The 20,174-nt window shown below is 44.8% G+C and overlaps 1 protein-coding gene across 1 annotated transcript in view; it reads right to left on the minus strand.

Moving 5' to 3' along the window:
* LOC126249242 (titin homolog) overlaps positions 1-20,174 on the minus strand; it is a 191,132-nt gene that overhangs the window by 15,469 nt on the left and 155,489 nt on the right. The window lies entirely within an intron of this gene.

Here is a 20,174-nt window from a genome sequence, read left to right on the forward strand (position 1 = left end):
GTGTACGGCCAGTGTAGGAGATCGCTCCCCACACCATGATGCCGGGTGTTGGCCCTGTGTGCCTCGGTCGTATGCAGTCCTGATTGTGGCGCTCACCTGCACGGCGCCAAACACGCATACGACCATCATTGGCACCAAGGCAGAAGCGACTCTCATCGCTCAAGACGACACGTCTCCATTCGTCCCTCCATTCACGCCTGTCGCGACACCACTGGAGGCGGGCTGCACGATGTTGGGGCGTGAGCGGAAGACGGCCTAACGGTGTGCGGGACCGTAGTCCAGCTTCATGGAGACGGTTGCGAATGGTCCTCGCCGATACCCCAGGAGCAACAGTGTCCCTAATTTGCTGGGAAGTGGCGGTGCGGTCCCCTACGGCACTGCGTAGGATCCTACGGTCTTGGCGTGCATCCGTGCGTCGCTGCGGTCCGGTCCCAGGTCGACGGGCACGTGCACCTTCCGCCGACCACTGGCGACAACATCGATGTACTGTGGAGACCTCACGCCCCACGTGTTGAGCAATTCGGCGGTACGTCCACCCGGCCTCCCGCATGCCCACTATACGCCCTCGCTCAAAGTCCGTCAACTGCACATACGGTTCACGTCCACGCTGTCGCGGCATGCTACCAGTGTTAAAGACTGCGATGGAGCTCCGTATGCCACGGCAAACTGGCTGACACTGACGGCGGCGGTGCACAAATGCTGCGCAGCTAGCGCCATTCGACGGCCAACACCGCGGTTCCTGGTGTGTCCGCTGTGCCGTGCGTGTGATCATTGCTTGTACAGCCCTCTCGCAGTGTCCGGAGCAAGTATGGTGGCTCTGACACACCGGTGTCAGTGTGTTCTTTTTTCCATTTCCAGGAGTGTATATGTTTTTTCTACAATTTGCTTTTTCTGGTCATTCCACTTACGGCCGCTCTGAATTGTTACTGCCAGAAACTTTACAGTATATTGATAACTTAGAATACTAATCAGTTGCAATTATAAAGCTTCGTATTACTCTATAGATCAAAGATGCATGTAACATACTGCAATAATGTTTAAGGACTGACTTAACCAGTTGTAAACACCTAGTCCAACTGCACTATTTTGTGTGTGTGTGTGTGTGTGTGTGTGTCTGTGTGTGTGTGTGTGCCTGTGTCACAGATACCCCACGACCCTATTTCGAACCTAACACAGGTGGGTCCACATCTTATCCTATACCAAACACATATGGATCCAATCGTGGACCCTACCCAAGAATAATACACACACACACACACACACACACTCTCTCTCTCTCTCTCTCTCTCTCTCTCTCTCTCTCTCGCACGCGCGCGAGAGAAAGAGAGCGCAAATGGGCTAGAAGTTTATATTATTTCTATCTGTTACATACATCTTGCATCCTCGAACCACAGAGAATATAGGGAAATGTGGTATCTGCAGTTGATCAGTATTTTGTGATATCAACATGTCTTCCTCCATCTCTCTGTCCATCTCTCGCTCCCACACCCTCTCGCCATCTCCTCCTCCTCTTCCTTTCTGCCCATTCCGTCCTTCCCCTGTCTCTATTCATCCCATCAAATCCCTCTCTCTGTCCACTGTATCTCCCCCCTCTCTGTCTGTCCGTCTCTTCCTCCCTATCACTCTGATAATCTCATCCTTCCACTGTCTTCGCACATCCTCTTCTTCCTCCCTTCTATCCATCTGCTTATCCCCCTCCCACTATGCATCTCCTTCTTCCTCTCTGCTGACCCACCTCCTCCCATCTCTCTCTGCCCACCTCCTTCCCTTTCTCTGCCCATCTCCTCATCACCCTCTGTCTCTTTCTCCACATGCACTTCCCCCATCCAGCCATGCCCACCCACACATATAGCCCCCACAAAACAGGTCTATAAAAAGTCTGACACTACTTCGACACAACACACCTGTTGTGGAGCACAGCCTATAAAACAGTGGCTGACCAACACGTTTTTTCCCGTATCTTCACACCTATAGATAGTACGTTATAAACCACACGGTGCCCATACTCGTGAAGTTTCCAATCTGTGTGCCAGATTTAGTTGAAATTGATCCAGATATTTGGGACGTGATTTTGAATATACATACATATCTATACATACAAACAATCTGCTTTATACACTGACAGGAAAAATCGAAACATCAAAAAATAATTAATGGAGATTCATTAAATTTCGAGAATACATTTGCATAGGTAACATACTTAAGTGATTAACATTCTAAGACTATAGGTTAATGTAAGTGTGATATAGGCCATTGCAAATGCGAAATGATTGTACACTAATAACCGTTGTAACTACCAGAATGTTCAATCCAATCACGCAAACGTTAATGCATTGTGTTGTACACCTGCCGGTTTTCAGTTTATGGGATGGAGTTCCATGCCTGTTGCACATGGTCAGTCATTACAGGAGAGTTAAAGCTAGTTGTGGATGACGCTTGAGTTGTTGTCCCACACTACTGGCCATTAAAATTGCTACACGAACAAGAAATGCAGATGATAAACGGGTATTCATTGGACAAATATATTATACTAGAACTGACATGTGATTACAATTACACGCAATTTGGGTGCATAGATCCTGAGAAATCAGTACCCAGAGCAACCACCTCTGGCCATAATAACGGCCTTGATACGCCTGGGCATTGAGTCAAACAGAGCTTGGGTCGCATGTACAGGTACAGCTGCCCATGCATCTTCAACACGATACCACAGTTCATCAAGAATAGTGACTGGCCTATTGTGACGAGCCAGTTGCTTGGCCACCTTTGACCAGACGTTTTCAATTGGTGAGAGATCTGGAGTACGTGCTGGGCAGGGCATCAGTCGAACATTTTCTGTATCCAGAAAGGCCCTTACAGGACCCGCAACATGCGGTCATGCAGTATCCTGCTGAAATGTAGGGTTTCGCAGGGATCGAATGAAGGGTAGAGCCACGGGTCGTAACACATCTGAAATGTAACTTCCACTGTCCAAATTGGACACAAGAGGTGACCGAGACGTGTTATCAACGGCACCCCACACCATCACGCCGGTTGATACCCCTGTATGGCGATGACGAATACACGCTTCCAATGCGCGTACACCGCGATGTCGCCAAACACGGATGCGACCATCATGATGCTGTAAACAGAACGTGGATTCATCCGAAAAAATGACGTTTTGCCATTCGTGCATCCAGGTTCGTCGTTGAGTGCACCATCGCAGGCGCTCCTGTCTGTGATACAGCGTCAAGGGTAAGCGCAGCCATGGTCTCCGAGCTGATAGTCCATGCTGCTGCAAACGTCGTCGAACTGTTCGTGCAGACGTTTGTTGTCTTGCAAACGTCCCCATCTGTTGAATCAGGGATCGAGACGTGGCTGCACGATCCATTACAGCCATGCGGATAAGATGCCTGTCATCAGGACTACTAGTGATACGAGGCCGTTGGGATCCAGCACGGCGTTCCGTATTTCCCTCCTGAACCCACCGATTCCATATTCTGCTAATAGTCATTGGATCTCGACCAACGCGAGCAGCAATGTCACTATACGATAAACCGCAATCACGATAGGCTACAATCCGACCTTTATGAAAGTCGGAAACGTGATGGTACGCATTTCTCCTCCTTACACGAGGCATCACAACAACTTTTCACCAGGCAACTCCGGTCAACTGCTGTTTGTGTATGAGAAATCGGTTGGAAAGTTTCCTCATGTCAGCACGTTGTAGGCGTCGCCACCGGTGCCAACCTTGTGTGAATGCTCTGAAAAGCTAACCATTTGCATATCACAGCATCTTCTTCCTGCCGATTAAATTTCGCGTCTGTAGCAAGTCATCTTCGTGGTGTTGCAATTTTAATGGCCACTAGTATAAGTTTTCCCAAATGCACTCGACTGGAGACGTATTTGGTGATCGAGCAGGCCAAGAAAACATATCGACACTCTGTAAAGCATGTTGGTTTACAACATTGGTATGTGGACGTGCGTTTTCCTGCTGAAAAACACCCCGTAGAATACTTTTCATGGATGGCAGGACGACAGCTGGAATCATCAAATTGACGTACAGATTTGCAGTCGAGATGCCAGGGAGGCTTAACCACAGAATGCTCCTGCTGTCATGCGAAATTCAACCTGAGACCATGACTTCAGATGTAGGTCCAGGGTGTCTAGCACACAGACTGGTTGGTTGCAGGCTTCCGTCTGGCCTTCTAACCAACACAAGACCATCATTGGCACCAAGACAGGACCACCTTCCATCAAGAAACACAACAGACCTCCACGATGTCTTCCACTGAGCTCTCGCTTGACACCACTGACGCCACAAATGAGGGTGTTTGTGGTCAGTGGAATGCATGCTACAGGGCGTATAGCTCGGAGTTGTCCTTGAGGTAACCGATTTTTAACATTTCGTTGTGTCACTGTGGTGGCAACTGCTACTCAAACTGCTGATGAAGATGCAGTACGCTGCGTCACAGCCATACGCCAAACACAATGGTATCCCTTCTCGGCAGTGCCACATGATCGTCTGGAAATCGATCTTCTTGCGACCGTACATTCTCGAGACGACCACTGCCAGCAGTCATGTACATTGTCTAAACTTTTGCCAGGACTTTTTTTGTAATACCGCATATGGCGCATCCAGTTTCTCGTAGCCCTATTACATAACCTCGTTCAAATTCAGTGGGATACTGATAATGGCGTCTTTGTCACCTTCAAGGTATTCTTGCCTAACATCAACTCACCACGTCCAATCTCAAAGGTAACTAACGATCACGACCATTATAGCGTGCATTTAAAGAAAACTTGATTCTCATCCCCATAGTGGCGCTACTAGTGCCTCTCTTATGAGACTGGTGCGAAATTTGAATAGATACAATCTTCTGCATATAAGACTATATATACACTATCTATCATTAATTTCATTAAAGCTTAATAATTGACATCTAATTCCTTGTAGATACCGTATAATACCCTGGATATGATTGAGTGAGCAAAAGACTAGTACAACATTGGAAAAAATGTCAGGTTTGGATATTTTTTTTTTATCTACATGTAATATTTCCCAGATCAGTGTTGTGTACCACACTATAGTGTTGCGATTTGTATGGTTACTGCACTTCAGTTTCTTACTGACAGATGACAATGTACACACGTCGTTATTGTTGCTAAAGGAGTGGAGATATATATAGGCAAACATGGCGAAATTGCAGCACTCACACTAGCAGTGCTTTTTATGCTCCAAATTGCGAAACAATCCCACGTGCTTATTGGTGGAGTACAATTCACCCTACATCGCCAGAAGACAATGGGTAACAATAAGGACCTACCAGGATAAGGGCAACATCGTAAAACAACGAAATGTTGCGACAAATTCTCCAGAACGTCTAGCAAAAGAAACAGGTTCGAAACAGCAGCACAAATTCTGACAGTTCTGGTACAGATGAACAAGAAAAACGGTAAAGAGACTGATTTATGTCGGGTTCAGAGGACATATGGCAACAAGGAAACACTTTTGAAGCTCGTAAATAAAAAGAAGAGATTCGGATGTGCTAGCAAACATAGTGTGTCGACACATGAAGAGTGGAAGAAGGAATTATTGACAGATGAATCGAAATTAGATATTTTTTGTACCAGAAGGAGAACATTTGCTCGCTCGGCCTGAAGCAGAAAGGATGGCCCACCAAGGAATGCTGTCTACAGTCAAACACAGGGAGGGTTCTGTTCTGGGTGTTTTGTAGAAGATAGGGTTAGCGAAACTGTGAAAACAGACGGGTGTATGTACCAGGAGCACAACCACCATGTACTTCACTACAATACAATCCCATGCGGATTGCGCTTAGTTGGGAAATGGTTCACATTACAACACAATAATGACCCAAAATATCAGTCGGCGTTCTGTGAAAAGTACATTACAACAAAGGAAAAACAGAAGATAATGAAAGATATTGTGTTCCAGTTCCAAATCCCTGACTGTAATACTATTGACATAGTATATGATGAAGTGGACAGATGTATCCGCAAAGTTCGCATAAGAAGCAAGGAGCATCTCTGAAATGTTGTTAGGGACGTGTGGAATCATATAGCCATGCGTCACCTAAAATAACTTGTTGATGGCATGCCTTGAGTTTGTCAAGCAATCATTAAATCCTTGCGAGGATACTTTGATGAAAGTAAAATATAATTTTTCTATTTGTATTGTATATGTGTAAGTGTATATACTTATATTTCAGAAGAGAGAAAGTTTTGTTTATGTTCATACTATATATCAGATAACATTCATGGTTCATTGAAATTCGTGAGTGATATTGTACATTTACACTCAGTATATGGAGAAAAATCTGGATATGAACGGGAAATATTGGATATCGGCATTTCCTGTGAATTCCAATGCAACATAGTCACATGTTTGTGTATTCGCAAAAATGGGGGATTCCAGGGTGCCGCGTGGGATTAGCCGAGCGGTTTACGGCGCTGCAGTCATGGACTGTGCGGTTGGTCCTGGCGGAGGTTCCAGTCCTCCCTCGGGCATGGGTGTGTGTGTTTGTCCTTACGATAATTTAGGTTAAGTAGTGTGTAAGCTTAGGGACTGATGACCTTAGCAGTTAAGTCCAGGGTGATTCCAGGGTGATCACTACATTAAGGGATATACGAAAGATCCTTCATAAACATCCATGCTCATATGGATGAAGTTTAAGAAAAAGAGGGATTATGTTGTTTCATAATGTGGTGGACTGGACATGGTGCAGGTCTTAACAAAAAACTACAGGACACTGGTACGGCTCTGATAAATAATGTTATTCAGCAGGTCTTAAGAGAAAAAAATCAATACATCGAATGCACTTTAGCCGCCCCTACTAAAGAAATTACTGCTTTAATTGCAGTTAATGTAATAAACTGGAAACCGAAAAGATTATGGTAAAAAAACTAAACCTGGCGTATTTGGCAAAAACAATTGCCACAAAAGAAAACTATAAACTGCTATTCAGAAATCAACAGGACATTGCTGATGTGAAGACAATACTTACAAGTAGTTTTAAACACAGTATACGAAAAAAGTTCAGATATGAATGGGGAATGCATGCAATCTGAATGAAACTTTCACTCTGCAGCAGAGTGTGCGCTGACATGAAACTTACTGGCAGATTAAAACTGAATGCCAGACCGAGACTTCAACTCAAGACCTTTGTCTTTCGTCGATAACTGCTCCACAGACTAAGCTAACCAAGCAAGACAAACTACCCGCCCTCACAGCTTTACTTCTGCTAGTACCTCACCTCCTACCTTCCAAACTTGGAAACTTCAAACGAGGTACTGCTGGAAGTAAAGCTGTGATCGCCAGTACCCTGTCTCCTACTTTCCAAACTTGGGAACTTGGAACGAGATACTGTAGGAAGTGAAGATTCGAGGACGCGTCCTCAGTCGTTCTTGGGTAGCTCAGTTGATACAGCGCTTATCCGCAAAAATCAAAGGGCCTGTGCTGGACATAAGTCTTTATTTTGCATGCAATATTTATTTAAACAATTACAGGCAGTATTGCCATCTAGTGTGTTCACCCCGAGGTCCAGAGTCCGACGGACCCAGTACACAGTACTGCCACCAGAGGGCACTGTCGTCTGTTCCATGATGTAACCCAAGATGGCAGTCTGGTGGGGAAAATGACTCAGCCTGTGCTGGTCTGTTGGAGAGAGGAAAGAGTGTACTTTATTTCTTTTGGAACAATTTATTTGGCGATGGAATTGAGATAGTATATTTCTCACAGTGATACAAAACACACACAATAACATGCTTTGGGTCACGCCACACAGCCTACAGACCTGTAAACTACTCGTAAATTATCGAAATAACGCTCTGCAGACACGCAAACAACTTCTAAATTGCCGAAATAATGCACTACAGACATGTAAACTACTCCTAATTAATGCAGTACACTGAAGTGCAGATACGAAATCAACTCGTAAACTGTCCAAATAATGCATAGCACAGCCTACAGACCTGCTCGCAAAATAATGCAACAGACACACAAATAATGTGCACAGGCACCGTCCACCACCCTCTGTCCACTGGACCACACAAGAGGGTACTGAACACGATTCGAGAAGTCGAGATGCACAGGCAGCCCGCGAGAAGCGACGTGGCCGTCAGCTGCCAAGCCATGCACAAGTGCCCGTTCAGGTCCCTCAACTATGAGATGGCGGCATCCCTTTCATAGTTGACACCTGAGAAATTCCTCTCAAAATACGTGATCACCTTGGCACCACTGCTGTCATGACCAGACGGGAACAAAGACATATTTGGAGAGCACAGACACTCCACGGTCGCGCACACATCGACGCCACCGCTAGCCACTGCCAAATGCAAGCCAGTGCGAGCCATCACTATCACGATGCTGCCGACAGCATGTCAAAATCAACTCTATATTTAAAGTTCTTCGAGTGTTATACTGATGTCACACGTCCATCTAAATAAGCACCATGTCATCCTCTGGGCCACATACGTGTGTCTTCACCACTGCTGGTGTGATCCCTCTCTCTACCTGCGGCCCAGCGAATACCTAACTGCCGAATGATACACCCTCACTGACACTGCAGAAATCCGTTCCAGACTAGTATAGGGTGCATTGTTCATAGCGATTCCCTCTCTCTACCTATGGCCCAGCGAAGACCTAATTGCCGAGCAACTCACCCTTGCAGATGCTGCAGAAATCCGTTTGAGAATAGCACAGGGTGCATTGTTCCACGCGATCCTAACGGGACATGTGTGATGCGCATACTGACATCACAGATCGAGCAATAGAAGTCTGTTCGACCACTTGTGATTCTAACGGGACATATGTGATGTGTGGCTGACGCATCTCTGCGCATAGCTACATACCAATGCAAGTGCATCTAACAACAATCTCACTGTTATACTGAAGTCTAAAATAAGAACTAAGTCGCACTTTCGGAAATTGTATAGTGTCCCAGAAATACTGCTTGTATGCATGAAAATTCTTGCACTAACAGAATCTGTTACGAAAATAGCGTGGAATAACGCCGAATGCATTCCTCCTGATGGTCCTGACATGGCACCCTGACTATCACGCCTTACCCTTCCTGCTTTCAACATACACAAATGTTCTCACCGCTATGTAGAGACTCCTATATCCTAGCACAAATGATGTCTTGTCAATGAATCGAGCATTATGATTGGCTCTTATTGAATTCACCCTACGAATTACTGATGCTGCCGGTGTGGAGGCTCTGTCCACCTTTTTTTTTCTTTCTGCAGACAAGACTTTCAGTGGCAAAAAACTATTTTATACACATAGCCATATTGCACCCACAATTAAATCTATCAAAGTGCCCCTACATATCGTCAAATATGGAAATACTCTTACTCAATTACACTGCTATCCAACTGAGGACATGAGCTTGAATATTAGAGCATGAAACCAATCTCCAACCCAGCAATATATCATTGCATACTGTGTCGATGTAGTACACATATAATTTGTATCCTGTGCGATAAAAAATCATCCCTTTTACATATACTCTGAAGACAGACAGCACCGTATATAGCCCTCACAGCACTAGATATTTCCCTGTGAGATCGGAGGTCATCCACTCCTGACAGGTGACCAGAGCGCCCTCAGCAGACTGAAATCACTCTCAGAACTTTTCTTCAAATTTAGGCTCGTTTCCCCTTGGCACAAACGTGTTACTGTTTCTGGTCTGGTCCTGCTTGCTTGCTTTTCTACACCCATCGCCAGACTCTGGGATTAGACAGACATATGTAATTTCGCATGGTTTGCCACAATATTATACCATTTTCACGGTGCTTCTCAACATCAAGAACACAGCAGTAACCTACTGATCGCTCACTCAACATATTACTTTTCCCATCTGCGAAGACCATTATGTGAGAACTCAAAGAAAATAGATGAAACTGATATTTCCACTTGCAAATACCAATGTTGGTGATGTAACAGGTTCCAAGTCATTCCTATAATTTACAAACTCAGCTAAGGTGTTTCTCATGTCTAGAAAACCAGCAAACGTGTCTTTGACACGTCCTTCACCTGCTAGATGCACACACTACAATCCATGTTCCCTCAACTAAATAAAGGCGCGAAATGCGCAGAAGCAGCTACTGGGCAATTTACATGGAAGGAAATAACAGTCCAGTGCAAACACACTTACATATCGAATCTTCTCAAAAATTTTCAAACGATCAGAAAATCTGTCCAACACATATTAAGTGTTGGTTCTCCATTCAGTCATGTAGAGGACAACACGGTTAAGTCAGCAACATTCCAACACTCCAAGAAAACCGGCCTCAAATATATTTTATCCCTGTAATTACAACTAAAGGTTATGATTGCAGTCTCAGTTGAACGACATTCGACAATGAGCAAAGTATCGGAAATACACCCTGCTGACACTGTGGCTCTAGAAATAGGAATACTGGTACCATTCTTATGACTTGACATACTCCTCCCTTTGCTGTCACAGTACTCTGCGTCAAATCAATTACGAGTGGACACAGTCACTTCCTTTACACATGTAGGAACACAAACACATACTTTATAAGCCTGATGCTCAAGGCAAACCTATCACACACTGCCTACTACTAAGTATAATATTTGAAACGATAGTTAAATCAAGACCCTAAGCAGTCGACAGGCGTCGATATACACGATCGAGAACAGTTGAATATACCGAGCGAGGTGGCGCAGTGGTTAGACACTGGACTCGCATTCGGGAGGACGACGGTTCAATCCCGCGTCCGGCCATCCTGATTTAGGTTTTCCGTGATTTCCCTAAATCACTCCAGGCAAATGCCGGGATGGTTCCTCTGAAAGGGCACGGCCGAATTCCTTCCCTAATCCGATGAGACCGATGACCACGCTGTCTGGTCTCCTTCCCCAAAACCAACCAACCAACAGTTGAATATGTGTGCCCCGACCGGGATGCGAACCCAGGATCTCCTGCTTACATGGCAGATGCTCTGTCCATCTGAGCCACTGAGGGCACAGAGAATAGTGCAACTGCAGGGATTTATCCCTTGCACGCTCCCTGCGAGACCCACATTCCCAACTTAATGTCCACACACTACATTCGTAGTGCCCCTGTCTATTAAACTCATTACTCGCAGCAGACAATCTTACTGAGTCCCATAAGAGTTCGGGCAATGTGTGTGCATCCAGCACAGAAGAAGAAGGTCAATGGCCGGTTAGCCTTAACTATATGAAGATGGTATCTGTTCTTTCAGACATGTCTGAAATGTATACTACTTCTCCAATAACCAATTGCTGGCGATACGAAATAATACTGTCGGAAAATAAACCGTTGGTGGGCATGTTCCATAAGTTTTTCTTGTGAGTGCTACCATCATGTCTTAGAAAGGCAGGCATAATCGTCTTACAAATCGCTATAGGTACAACAAACACAACCATATTACCATCACATCTTGGTTCTATAGGTGCACACAAGTATCCACGTTAAAAGCTATACCAGCTATATAAATCCACGTATGGCATTACCTACGAATGAAATGGCTTTTCCAGACAAATACCGTGACACTGAATATAGACGGTGATCGCCAGAGTGTATATTATCACACCAGCAGTGCGGTTACACGTCGCCGACCGTGCACACTCGTAATAAAAATACCGAATTTTGAAATTAATTTGGCTAAGGAGTGTGGTATGAAACCGGTATATGCAACCCCATCACGCTGCCGCCACCAGATATTTCTCCAATATTTGTAACGCATTCTGTCTCGATGCCATGTCAGAGGTTCTGTGATATATCCACTGAGTTATAGGTGATGATTGATTGAGAAAGACCCCAAACAGTAGTAGATGGTGTGATGATTGAGATCGTAATAAATGTAGAAACCGGCAAAACCGAGTTACTGTGACAGAACTGTGTTTTGAACATTCAACATAAATGAAGCCTGCTCCTGCAACACGAGGCAGTACCACAGACAGTATGGGAACTGAGAGAAGGACGTGAATTTTGCTACTGCACTGTGGTGCGTCCCCAGATCCACATTCCTCAGGGCCCTTTCACATCTATCACCCCAACATTCTATCATCGTTATTATGTTCCATCCATCAGAGAAAAATTACAAACTACACTACTGGCCATTAAAATTGCTACACCACGAGGATGGCGTGCTACAGACGCGAAATTTAATCGACAGGAAGAAGATGCTGTGATACGCAAATGATTAGCTTTTCAGAGCATTCACACCAGGTTGGCACCGGTGGCGACACCTACAAATGCTGACATGAGGAAACTTTCCAACCGATTTCTCATGCACAAACAGCGGTTAACCGGCGTTGCCTGGTGAAACGTTGTTGTGATGCCTCGTGTAAGGAGGAGAAATGCGTACCATCATGTTTCCGACTTTGATAAAGGTCGGATTGTAGCCTATCGTGATTGCGGTTTATCGTATCGTGACATTGCTGCTCGCGTTGGTCGAGATCCAATGACTGTTAGCAGAATATGGAATCGGTGGGTTCAGGAGGGAAATACGGAACGCCGTGCTGGATCCCAACGGCCTCGTATCACTAGTAGTCCTGATGACAGGCATCTTATCTGCATGGCTGTAATGGATTGTGCAGCCACGTCTCGAGCCCTGGGTCAACAGATGGGAACATTTGCAAGACAACAACCATTTGCACGAACAGTTCGACGACGTTTGCAGCAGCATGGACTATCAGCTCGGAGACCATGGCTGTGGTTACCCCTGACGCTGCATCACAGACAGGAGCGCCTGCAATGGTGTACTCAACGACGAACCAGGGTGCACGAACGGCAAAACGTCATTTTTTCGGATGAATCCAGGTTCTGATTACAGCATCATGATTGTCGCACCCGTGTTTGGCAACATCGCGGTGAACGCGCAGTGGAAGTGTGTATTCGTCATCGCCATACTGGCATATCACCCGGCATGATTGTATGGGGTGCCATTGGTTACCTGTCTCGGTCACCTCTTGTTCGCATTGACGGCACTTCGAACAGTTGACATTACATTTCAGATGTGTTATGACCTTTCATTCAATCCCTGTGAAACCCTACTTTTCAGCATGATAATGCACAACCGCATGTTGCAGGTCCTCGACGTGCCTTTCTGGATACAGAAAATGTTCAACTGCTGCCCTGCCCTGGCCAGTACATTCTCCAGATCTCTCACCAATTGAAAACGTCTGGTAAAAATGGCGGCCGAGCAACTGGCTCGTCACAATACGCCAGTTACTACTCTTGATGACCAGTGGTATTGTGTTGACGCTTCATGGGCAGCTGTACCTGTACATGCCATCCAAGCTCTGTTTGACTCAATGCCCAGACGTATCAAGGCCGTTATTACGGCCAGAGGTGGTTGTTCTGGGTACTGATTTCTCAGGATCTATGCACCCAAATTGCGTGAAAATGTAATCACATGTGAGTTCTAGTATAATATATTTGTCCAAAGAATACCCGTTTATCATCTGCATTTCTTCTTGGTGTAGCAATTTTAATGGCCAGTAGTGTTTATACACTAACTTCATCCGATAGAGAACTGAATAAGATTTTTACTGCATCTCTGTCCTCCCATATATGGAAATAAAATACCGTATGCATGCTGGCTTCGAGCACATGTGACTATCCTATTAAATATATCGGTGTTGATCCACTGCACAGACCAGTTTAAAGCTTCATCACCTATACTGTAAGAGGATGACCGTATCCCACAGACTATACTGTAAGTCGGAAGAGACACTCCCTGTGACCGCGTGTCGTTGTTTGAAACATTGTTTTCTTCTGCTGTCACATGCTTTGTTAACTGCCGTACATTTTGTTTTTCTGCCACGACTTTGAGATCTCTGTCAGGTTCTAAACTGACATTAACACGTTCTGATCCATTGCCTCTCGCAGAAAACTATGCGTCGCATGGTGTAAATCATGTTGTTAGTGTGCCTACCATAACACCCCGCACACAGTGGATGATTTTAACTGTTACAACATAAGGAAACTGAAAGAGTTTGGTGGCGCTGTGGAGAGTTTCCAAACTACTGTCCGAAAGTGATTGACGACCTCCACATTTAAACTCATCTGTCACAATGGCAGAATAGCTGATGGCTCTGCATTCTGTTTCGACTGATTCCTCATATTACGGTCATGTACGCGATCACTGCTTCAGTGCTATCCGTCCCCTGAAGGTGTTGTTCCTCCACCAAAACTCTTTCCCCGACTCAAACAAGCGATGTCTGTCAGTCATAATGTGGTAACCAACAGTGTACCAGTGGATGGGGTGGATGGAAAAGGCACCCCAATGTACTGAAATAATAAGCATTATAATTGACTGTGCGAACAATTTTACCTATTTTACAGTAATTTCAACACCAACCAATGATGTGACAGCATGTTTCCAAAATTCAGTATCATAGCTAAACCACCCCCTCCCTACTTTGCAAGGATCATTACGAATGTGGATAGATCACTGTGCAGTACGTCCATGCATTGTTAATTCTCAAATACATCCATCATCAAAGTATATCAGACAGCGCTCTACATATTTCTAACACTACGAGCATAGTGCTTAATTTACGATCTATCTCTATGCTGATGTGAGTCACAGAGCATTCTCGCAGTCTTAGGGTAAAATCAGAGACTGAAGGATCCCCCTCGCACTGTCATTGACCAACCCGCCCTGTAGCACTGTTACCGATTTAATTTGCAATGGAGCAGAAGTAAACCGCTACATTGCACGTCTCGTGAATAAATGGAGCTTGCCGAGTGCTCACCCATCCAAATGCACAAGATTTCTCTAGATGCGCCCATGTCGAGGAGGTTGGCACTCCTTATCGATGTATAGTAACAGATTGGAAAGTGTTGTGATGTAATAGCAGACGGTGAAGAAGAACAAGAAACGGGTGATTTTTATGCGCAATGGACCTCACAGACGGATGGAGTTCGATGCATTTTTAGGTAAATCAACCAAGCTATCAATTTTAAAGTATTATTCCAGAGTCTAGGATCAGTACTTGGAAGGTACTGGTAAGAGAGAACATAAACACATGCACTCCTAAGGCTACAACGTTCCACACTTAAACGCTGTTAATATTCCAATGTAAGAAACATATTTCAAGCACATGACATACACCCTTCTTCCTAGTTTCTCTACGACAAACTGTGTTATCGAACCGTAAAACGAAAAAGCTACTTCCTTAAAACATTGGCTCTGTGTGATACAAGCATAATATAGTTTTCCAGAGATGTATAGCGTCCAGTGTTCACACCCGCTCACGCTTCAGAAATTATACTATGCCTGCATCAGCCCTATTTGAAATTATGATTAGTAACGGGGAATATCTCTTACAAGGAAACAGATAAACGCGTAGCAGCAGCGTCCAACGTGTGAAAATTACAAGTCATTTGGCCACTAACTCTGTACACGGTACATCGCATAATTCATAGTTTGTTTAGAGGAAAATGTCACATTTCAGCACACATGACATGAAAGTCCTCTGATGACTGACAGGTTTACTGTTAACGATCGCAAGTAGACAATGCTTTAAATCACACAAAGAACACATGGCTGTATACGATTCGAATACGGGCTATGTCACTAGACTGATGCATCCTGACAAAACAGTGGAAAAATTTACCTACAGCAACTTCTTCCTCTCTAGAATGCACCATCAGTCTACCATTAAATCGTACCTCGCTACAACTCCATCTCAATCGATCAACCCGTTCATTCTCTGTCATCCTTTAACACAGATTCATGTAAGTTTAGAGGTGAATGGTTCTCTGTCTTACTGAAAAGCGCCAAATACAGTAGTCAACTTGCGTGTATCACCGGTACCGCAAAAGACATACAGTATAATGCTGCCTTGATGGAAAAAAATTGACTGCTTCCCTTATTCTCTTCACTTTCATGTCCGTGTTTTCTCGGATTCCTCTTCGTTCAAAATGGTTCCAATGGCTCTGAGCACTATCGGACTCAACATCTGTGGTCATAAGTCCCCTAGAACTTAGAACTACTTAAACCTAAGTAACCTAAGGACATCACACACATCCATGCCCGAGGCAGGATTCGTACCTGCGACCGTAGCAGTCGCGCGGTCCCTGACTGAGATTCCTCTTGGTGCCGCATACTTGTTACTACGTACAAATTGCTCTGCTCCAACCATAAGATACGCAAGTACATCCTCAATTTACCTGCATTTCGGTGTATATTCCGTCAATTTATACGTATCCCCCTTCGTTTTTCACAATTCTATCGATTTTGTGTCAGTTCCATCCATGCAATCATGACATACAAGCCGAGACGTCACAAAAGCTTCTACAGACGTGCATGTAAAGTATTTCTGAGACGCTACACAATTTCAGAGAGCTCGATTTAGTTCTTTTTTTACATAGCTATGTGACTACAGTATAACATTGAGAATGTTTCTAGATGTGCTTGCATTGGTACGTAGCTATGCGCAGCTTTGCGTCAGCCACACGTCATGCATGTCCGGTTAGAATCGCGGGTGGTGGAACAGATTTCTATTGCACGATCTGTGACGTCAGTATGCCCGGTACATGTCCCGTTAGGATCGCAAGGAACAATGCACCCTGTGCTATTCTGGAATGCATTTCTGGAGTATCTGCGAGGGTGAGTCGCTCAGCAGTTAGGTCTTCGCTGGACCACAGGTAGAGAGAGGCACCAAGCCAGCAGCGGTGAACACATGCGCAATGCCCTGAGGATGACTTGGCAATTATTTAGATACATATGTGATGTCAGAACAACGTTTGAAAACCTTTAACTGTAGAGTTGACATTGACGTGCTGTCGGCACCGGCGTGAGACTGATGGCTAGCGCTGGCTTGCTCCTGATGTAGGCAACCCGTATTAACAAAATGCGCTGATGCTGGCCTAGTCCCTCTACTCTTGGAATGTGTAATTAATACACTATCTATAGCATATTTGCTGCATCATGTAAGACTTCTAAAATTAAAAAGCAGTAACAGAGTGACATATAGCATTGCATTGTCGTTTACAAGGCTAGTCTGGCTTTTGCAGCAGCAAACTGCAGACATGATGTGTGTTTACTCCTGCAGAGAGTGTGCACTCGCTGTTGTTTACTTTCAGTGGCCGTCACTTATGTGTCGCTTATGTAAACTGGAACAGTGGCCAACCATTTTCGAAAATCCACACTATGATTCACCTTCTACAATGACTACACCCATCCAAAGGCCTTGGAAGTGGAACACTTCTTACGCAATGTAGCTACGATCCTAGCTTCAGACATTTTATGCATCCATTTGTCTATCTTAATCAGTCTGGTCTACGTCACTGTCGTCAGTGATGATGTATTCAAAAGAATACTTCGTGACACCAAACATGGACTACGTTTTCGCCAAGCCAATGGAAATGTCAGCACAGTCTCTGTCAACCCCACAGGCTTGGGTATGCGCGCCTTTTGAGCTCCTTGCAGAAGACGCTATGGTGGCTTTCCACTCCTATGACACTGTACATGGTCACACTGTCGAACGCAGGGTGCAATTCGAAACGTACCCTATTCTTAACTGTGTACGATAGATCACCATCAATTTCCGTTGCCATGTGCCATCTTACCTGCAAATCAGTGAGGGACGAGCGGTCGTTAAAAATGATGGCCATCCCAAGGCATGTTCCAGGTGCAGCAAAGAAAGCCATCTCACGTCTGAGCCACGCTGAGTGGCCGTGAGGTTTGAGGCTCCATGTCACAGATTGCGCTGCCCCTCCCGTCGGAGGTTAGAGTCCTCCCTCCGGCATGGGTGTGTGTTGGTCTTAGTGTAAGTTAGTTTAAGTAGTGTGCAAGTCTAGGGACCGATGCCCTCAGCAGTTTTGGCCCTTAGGAATTCACACACTAACTAGGTACGATTTAAACGTTGACTGATTTATTCTAGAAAAGGACAAGTTTCTGAAGGTCAATTTTTTTCCAGTGTTCTATCTGGATGCATTACTCACGTGATATAGCTTGCGTTCTAGTCACATATAGCTACGTGTTCCGTATGTGGTTTAAAGCACTGCCTACTGGCGATCGTTATCGGTGAACCCGTCGGTCATCAGAGGGCTTCCATCTCATGTGTGATGAAACGTGACACATTCCTCTAAACGCACTTTGATTTACGCGATCCCCACCCTGTCGCATCCTTGGTGTAAAATCGAGACTTCAGTGTCATAACTAAGTTAGCTGTGGGTGCTTGTGAAGCGCTGCAATCCTTGTGTATACATTTACTTGACAGATGGGCTGTTTACAGAGTTGGTGACGGAATGACTTGTAACGTTCACATGTTGGATCCTGCTGTTATGCGCATCTGTTTCCTTGTAGGATGTATGGCCCGCTACTAACTATATCATTTTTATATAGAACTGATGGAGTAATAGTGTAATTTCTGACTCGTGATCAGATGTGATCAGTGGGCACTACATGTGTCCGCAGGGCTATATTGCGCTCGTATCATACAAAGCAAATGTTTAACGATTGGGGAAAGATAGCTCAGTGTAGTGGAACCGGGAAGAAGGATGTATGTCTGACAGGACGGAAAAGTAGGCGATCTAAGATTATCGCCCGTTTTTAAGTGCTGACTGTTCTAGTCTTAGAAGTGTGTGGGTTTATGTTCTCTCCCTCTCTCTCTCTCTCTCTCTCTCTCTCTCTCACCAGAACCTTCGAGGCACCGATCTAGGCTCTAGAGCAATACTTTACACATGATGGACTGTATGATTTAGGTAAAAAATGTGTCAAACTACGTTGTGTATAAATATCACTCGGTTCTTGTTCTTCTTAACTGTATGCTATTACATTAAGGCACTTTGAAATCTGTTACTATAGATCGACATGGTGTGCTAAGCTCCAAGACTTGGTCACATCTCGAGAAATGTGGTGCACTTGGAGGGGTTAGGACTAGGAAAGCTCTATTCATTCAAAAGAGGTGGAGTGTAGCTGTATTCGTATGCTCGGTTGAGTATTAATTGGGGAGCGATGTTGCCGGGTAGGTTGGTCAATGCCCAGGTGAAGATGGTCTTTTAACGTGAGACGGCGAGATTGCTCTGTGACCGCCATACACAGAGAGATCGATCGAGCACTATGCGCGAGGTCTTAGAAATATGTATAGTGTTGTCTCGTATACTTTGATCGTTTTTATGTGTTCCAGAATTAAGTGTGAAACGACGTACTTAGCAGTCATCTATCAATGCTCACAATGATACTAGCAAAGTAGAGGAGGTATGGTTTAGCTATGATACTGAAATTAGGAAAACCTGCTGTCACATGATTAGCCAGTGTTGAGCTTACTGTAGAATTTTTCGCGATATCAGCTGTGATGGATAATATGTCAGTAGATCAGTGGTGTCTTCTCCATCCCATCCGTGCATTGGGTACAACATATTGATTGAGTTACAATGCTGGTTTGAGTTGGGGAACAAATTTTGGTTGATGGACTGCAACTTCTGGGGTTGCTAGCACCGAAAACGGTGATCCGGTACTTGTGTGCTAAATGAGCAATCACTAGAAATGGAACGCAGAATTATCAACTATTCGGTCACTGCGACATATGAGTTTAAATGTAGAGGCCGTCAATCACTTTTGTGGGATAGTTTGGAAAGTCGCCACAATGCCGCCAGGCTCTTCTAGTTTCCTTGTGTTGTAGCTGTACTTTATTTAAAATCATTCAGTGTTATGCTATCGACCGTAAGAATATGATTTACAAGGTGCAACGTATAGTTTCTGTGAGAGGCCGTGCATCAATCCGTGTTAATGTATGTTTAGAATCAGACTAGGACTTCGATGTCACGGCAGAAAGACGAAATGTTCGGCAGTGTGCAAAAGTGTGTTAGAAAACAGTGTTTGAACAAGGGTCAGAGGTAGCTTCTCATTCGCTCAGAGTATGGGTGATCAAACTTTAAAGTGGTCTCTGCAGCGTCTGTATATTTTATATGATCTTGTCCACATAGGCAGCTGAAGTTTGATTTGTTGGAGTTGGTGAGCTGTTAGGAATTCTTGGATGGCAGCACTCTGAGTTATTTGGGGAGAGTATTGTGAATCCCATTTGTACGCGCTGGAGATGGATGGCATTGGTGCCTGCGTGACTTGTAAACAGGATGAGCTTTTGAACCATGGACCTTGCCGTTGGTGGGGAGGCTTGCATGCCTCAGCGATACAGATGGCCGTACCGTAGGTGCAACCACAACGGA

Source organism: Schistocerca nitens, chromosome 3, assembly GCF_023898315.1.
Source record: "Schistocerca nitens isolate TAMUIC-IGC-003100 chromosome 3, iqSchNite1.1, whole genome shotgun sequence".
NCBI classification, from domain to species: domain Eukaryota; kingdom Metazoa; phylum Arthropoda; class Insecta; order Orthoptera; family Acrididae; genus Schistocerca; species Schistocerca nitens.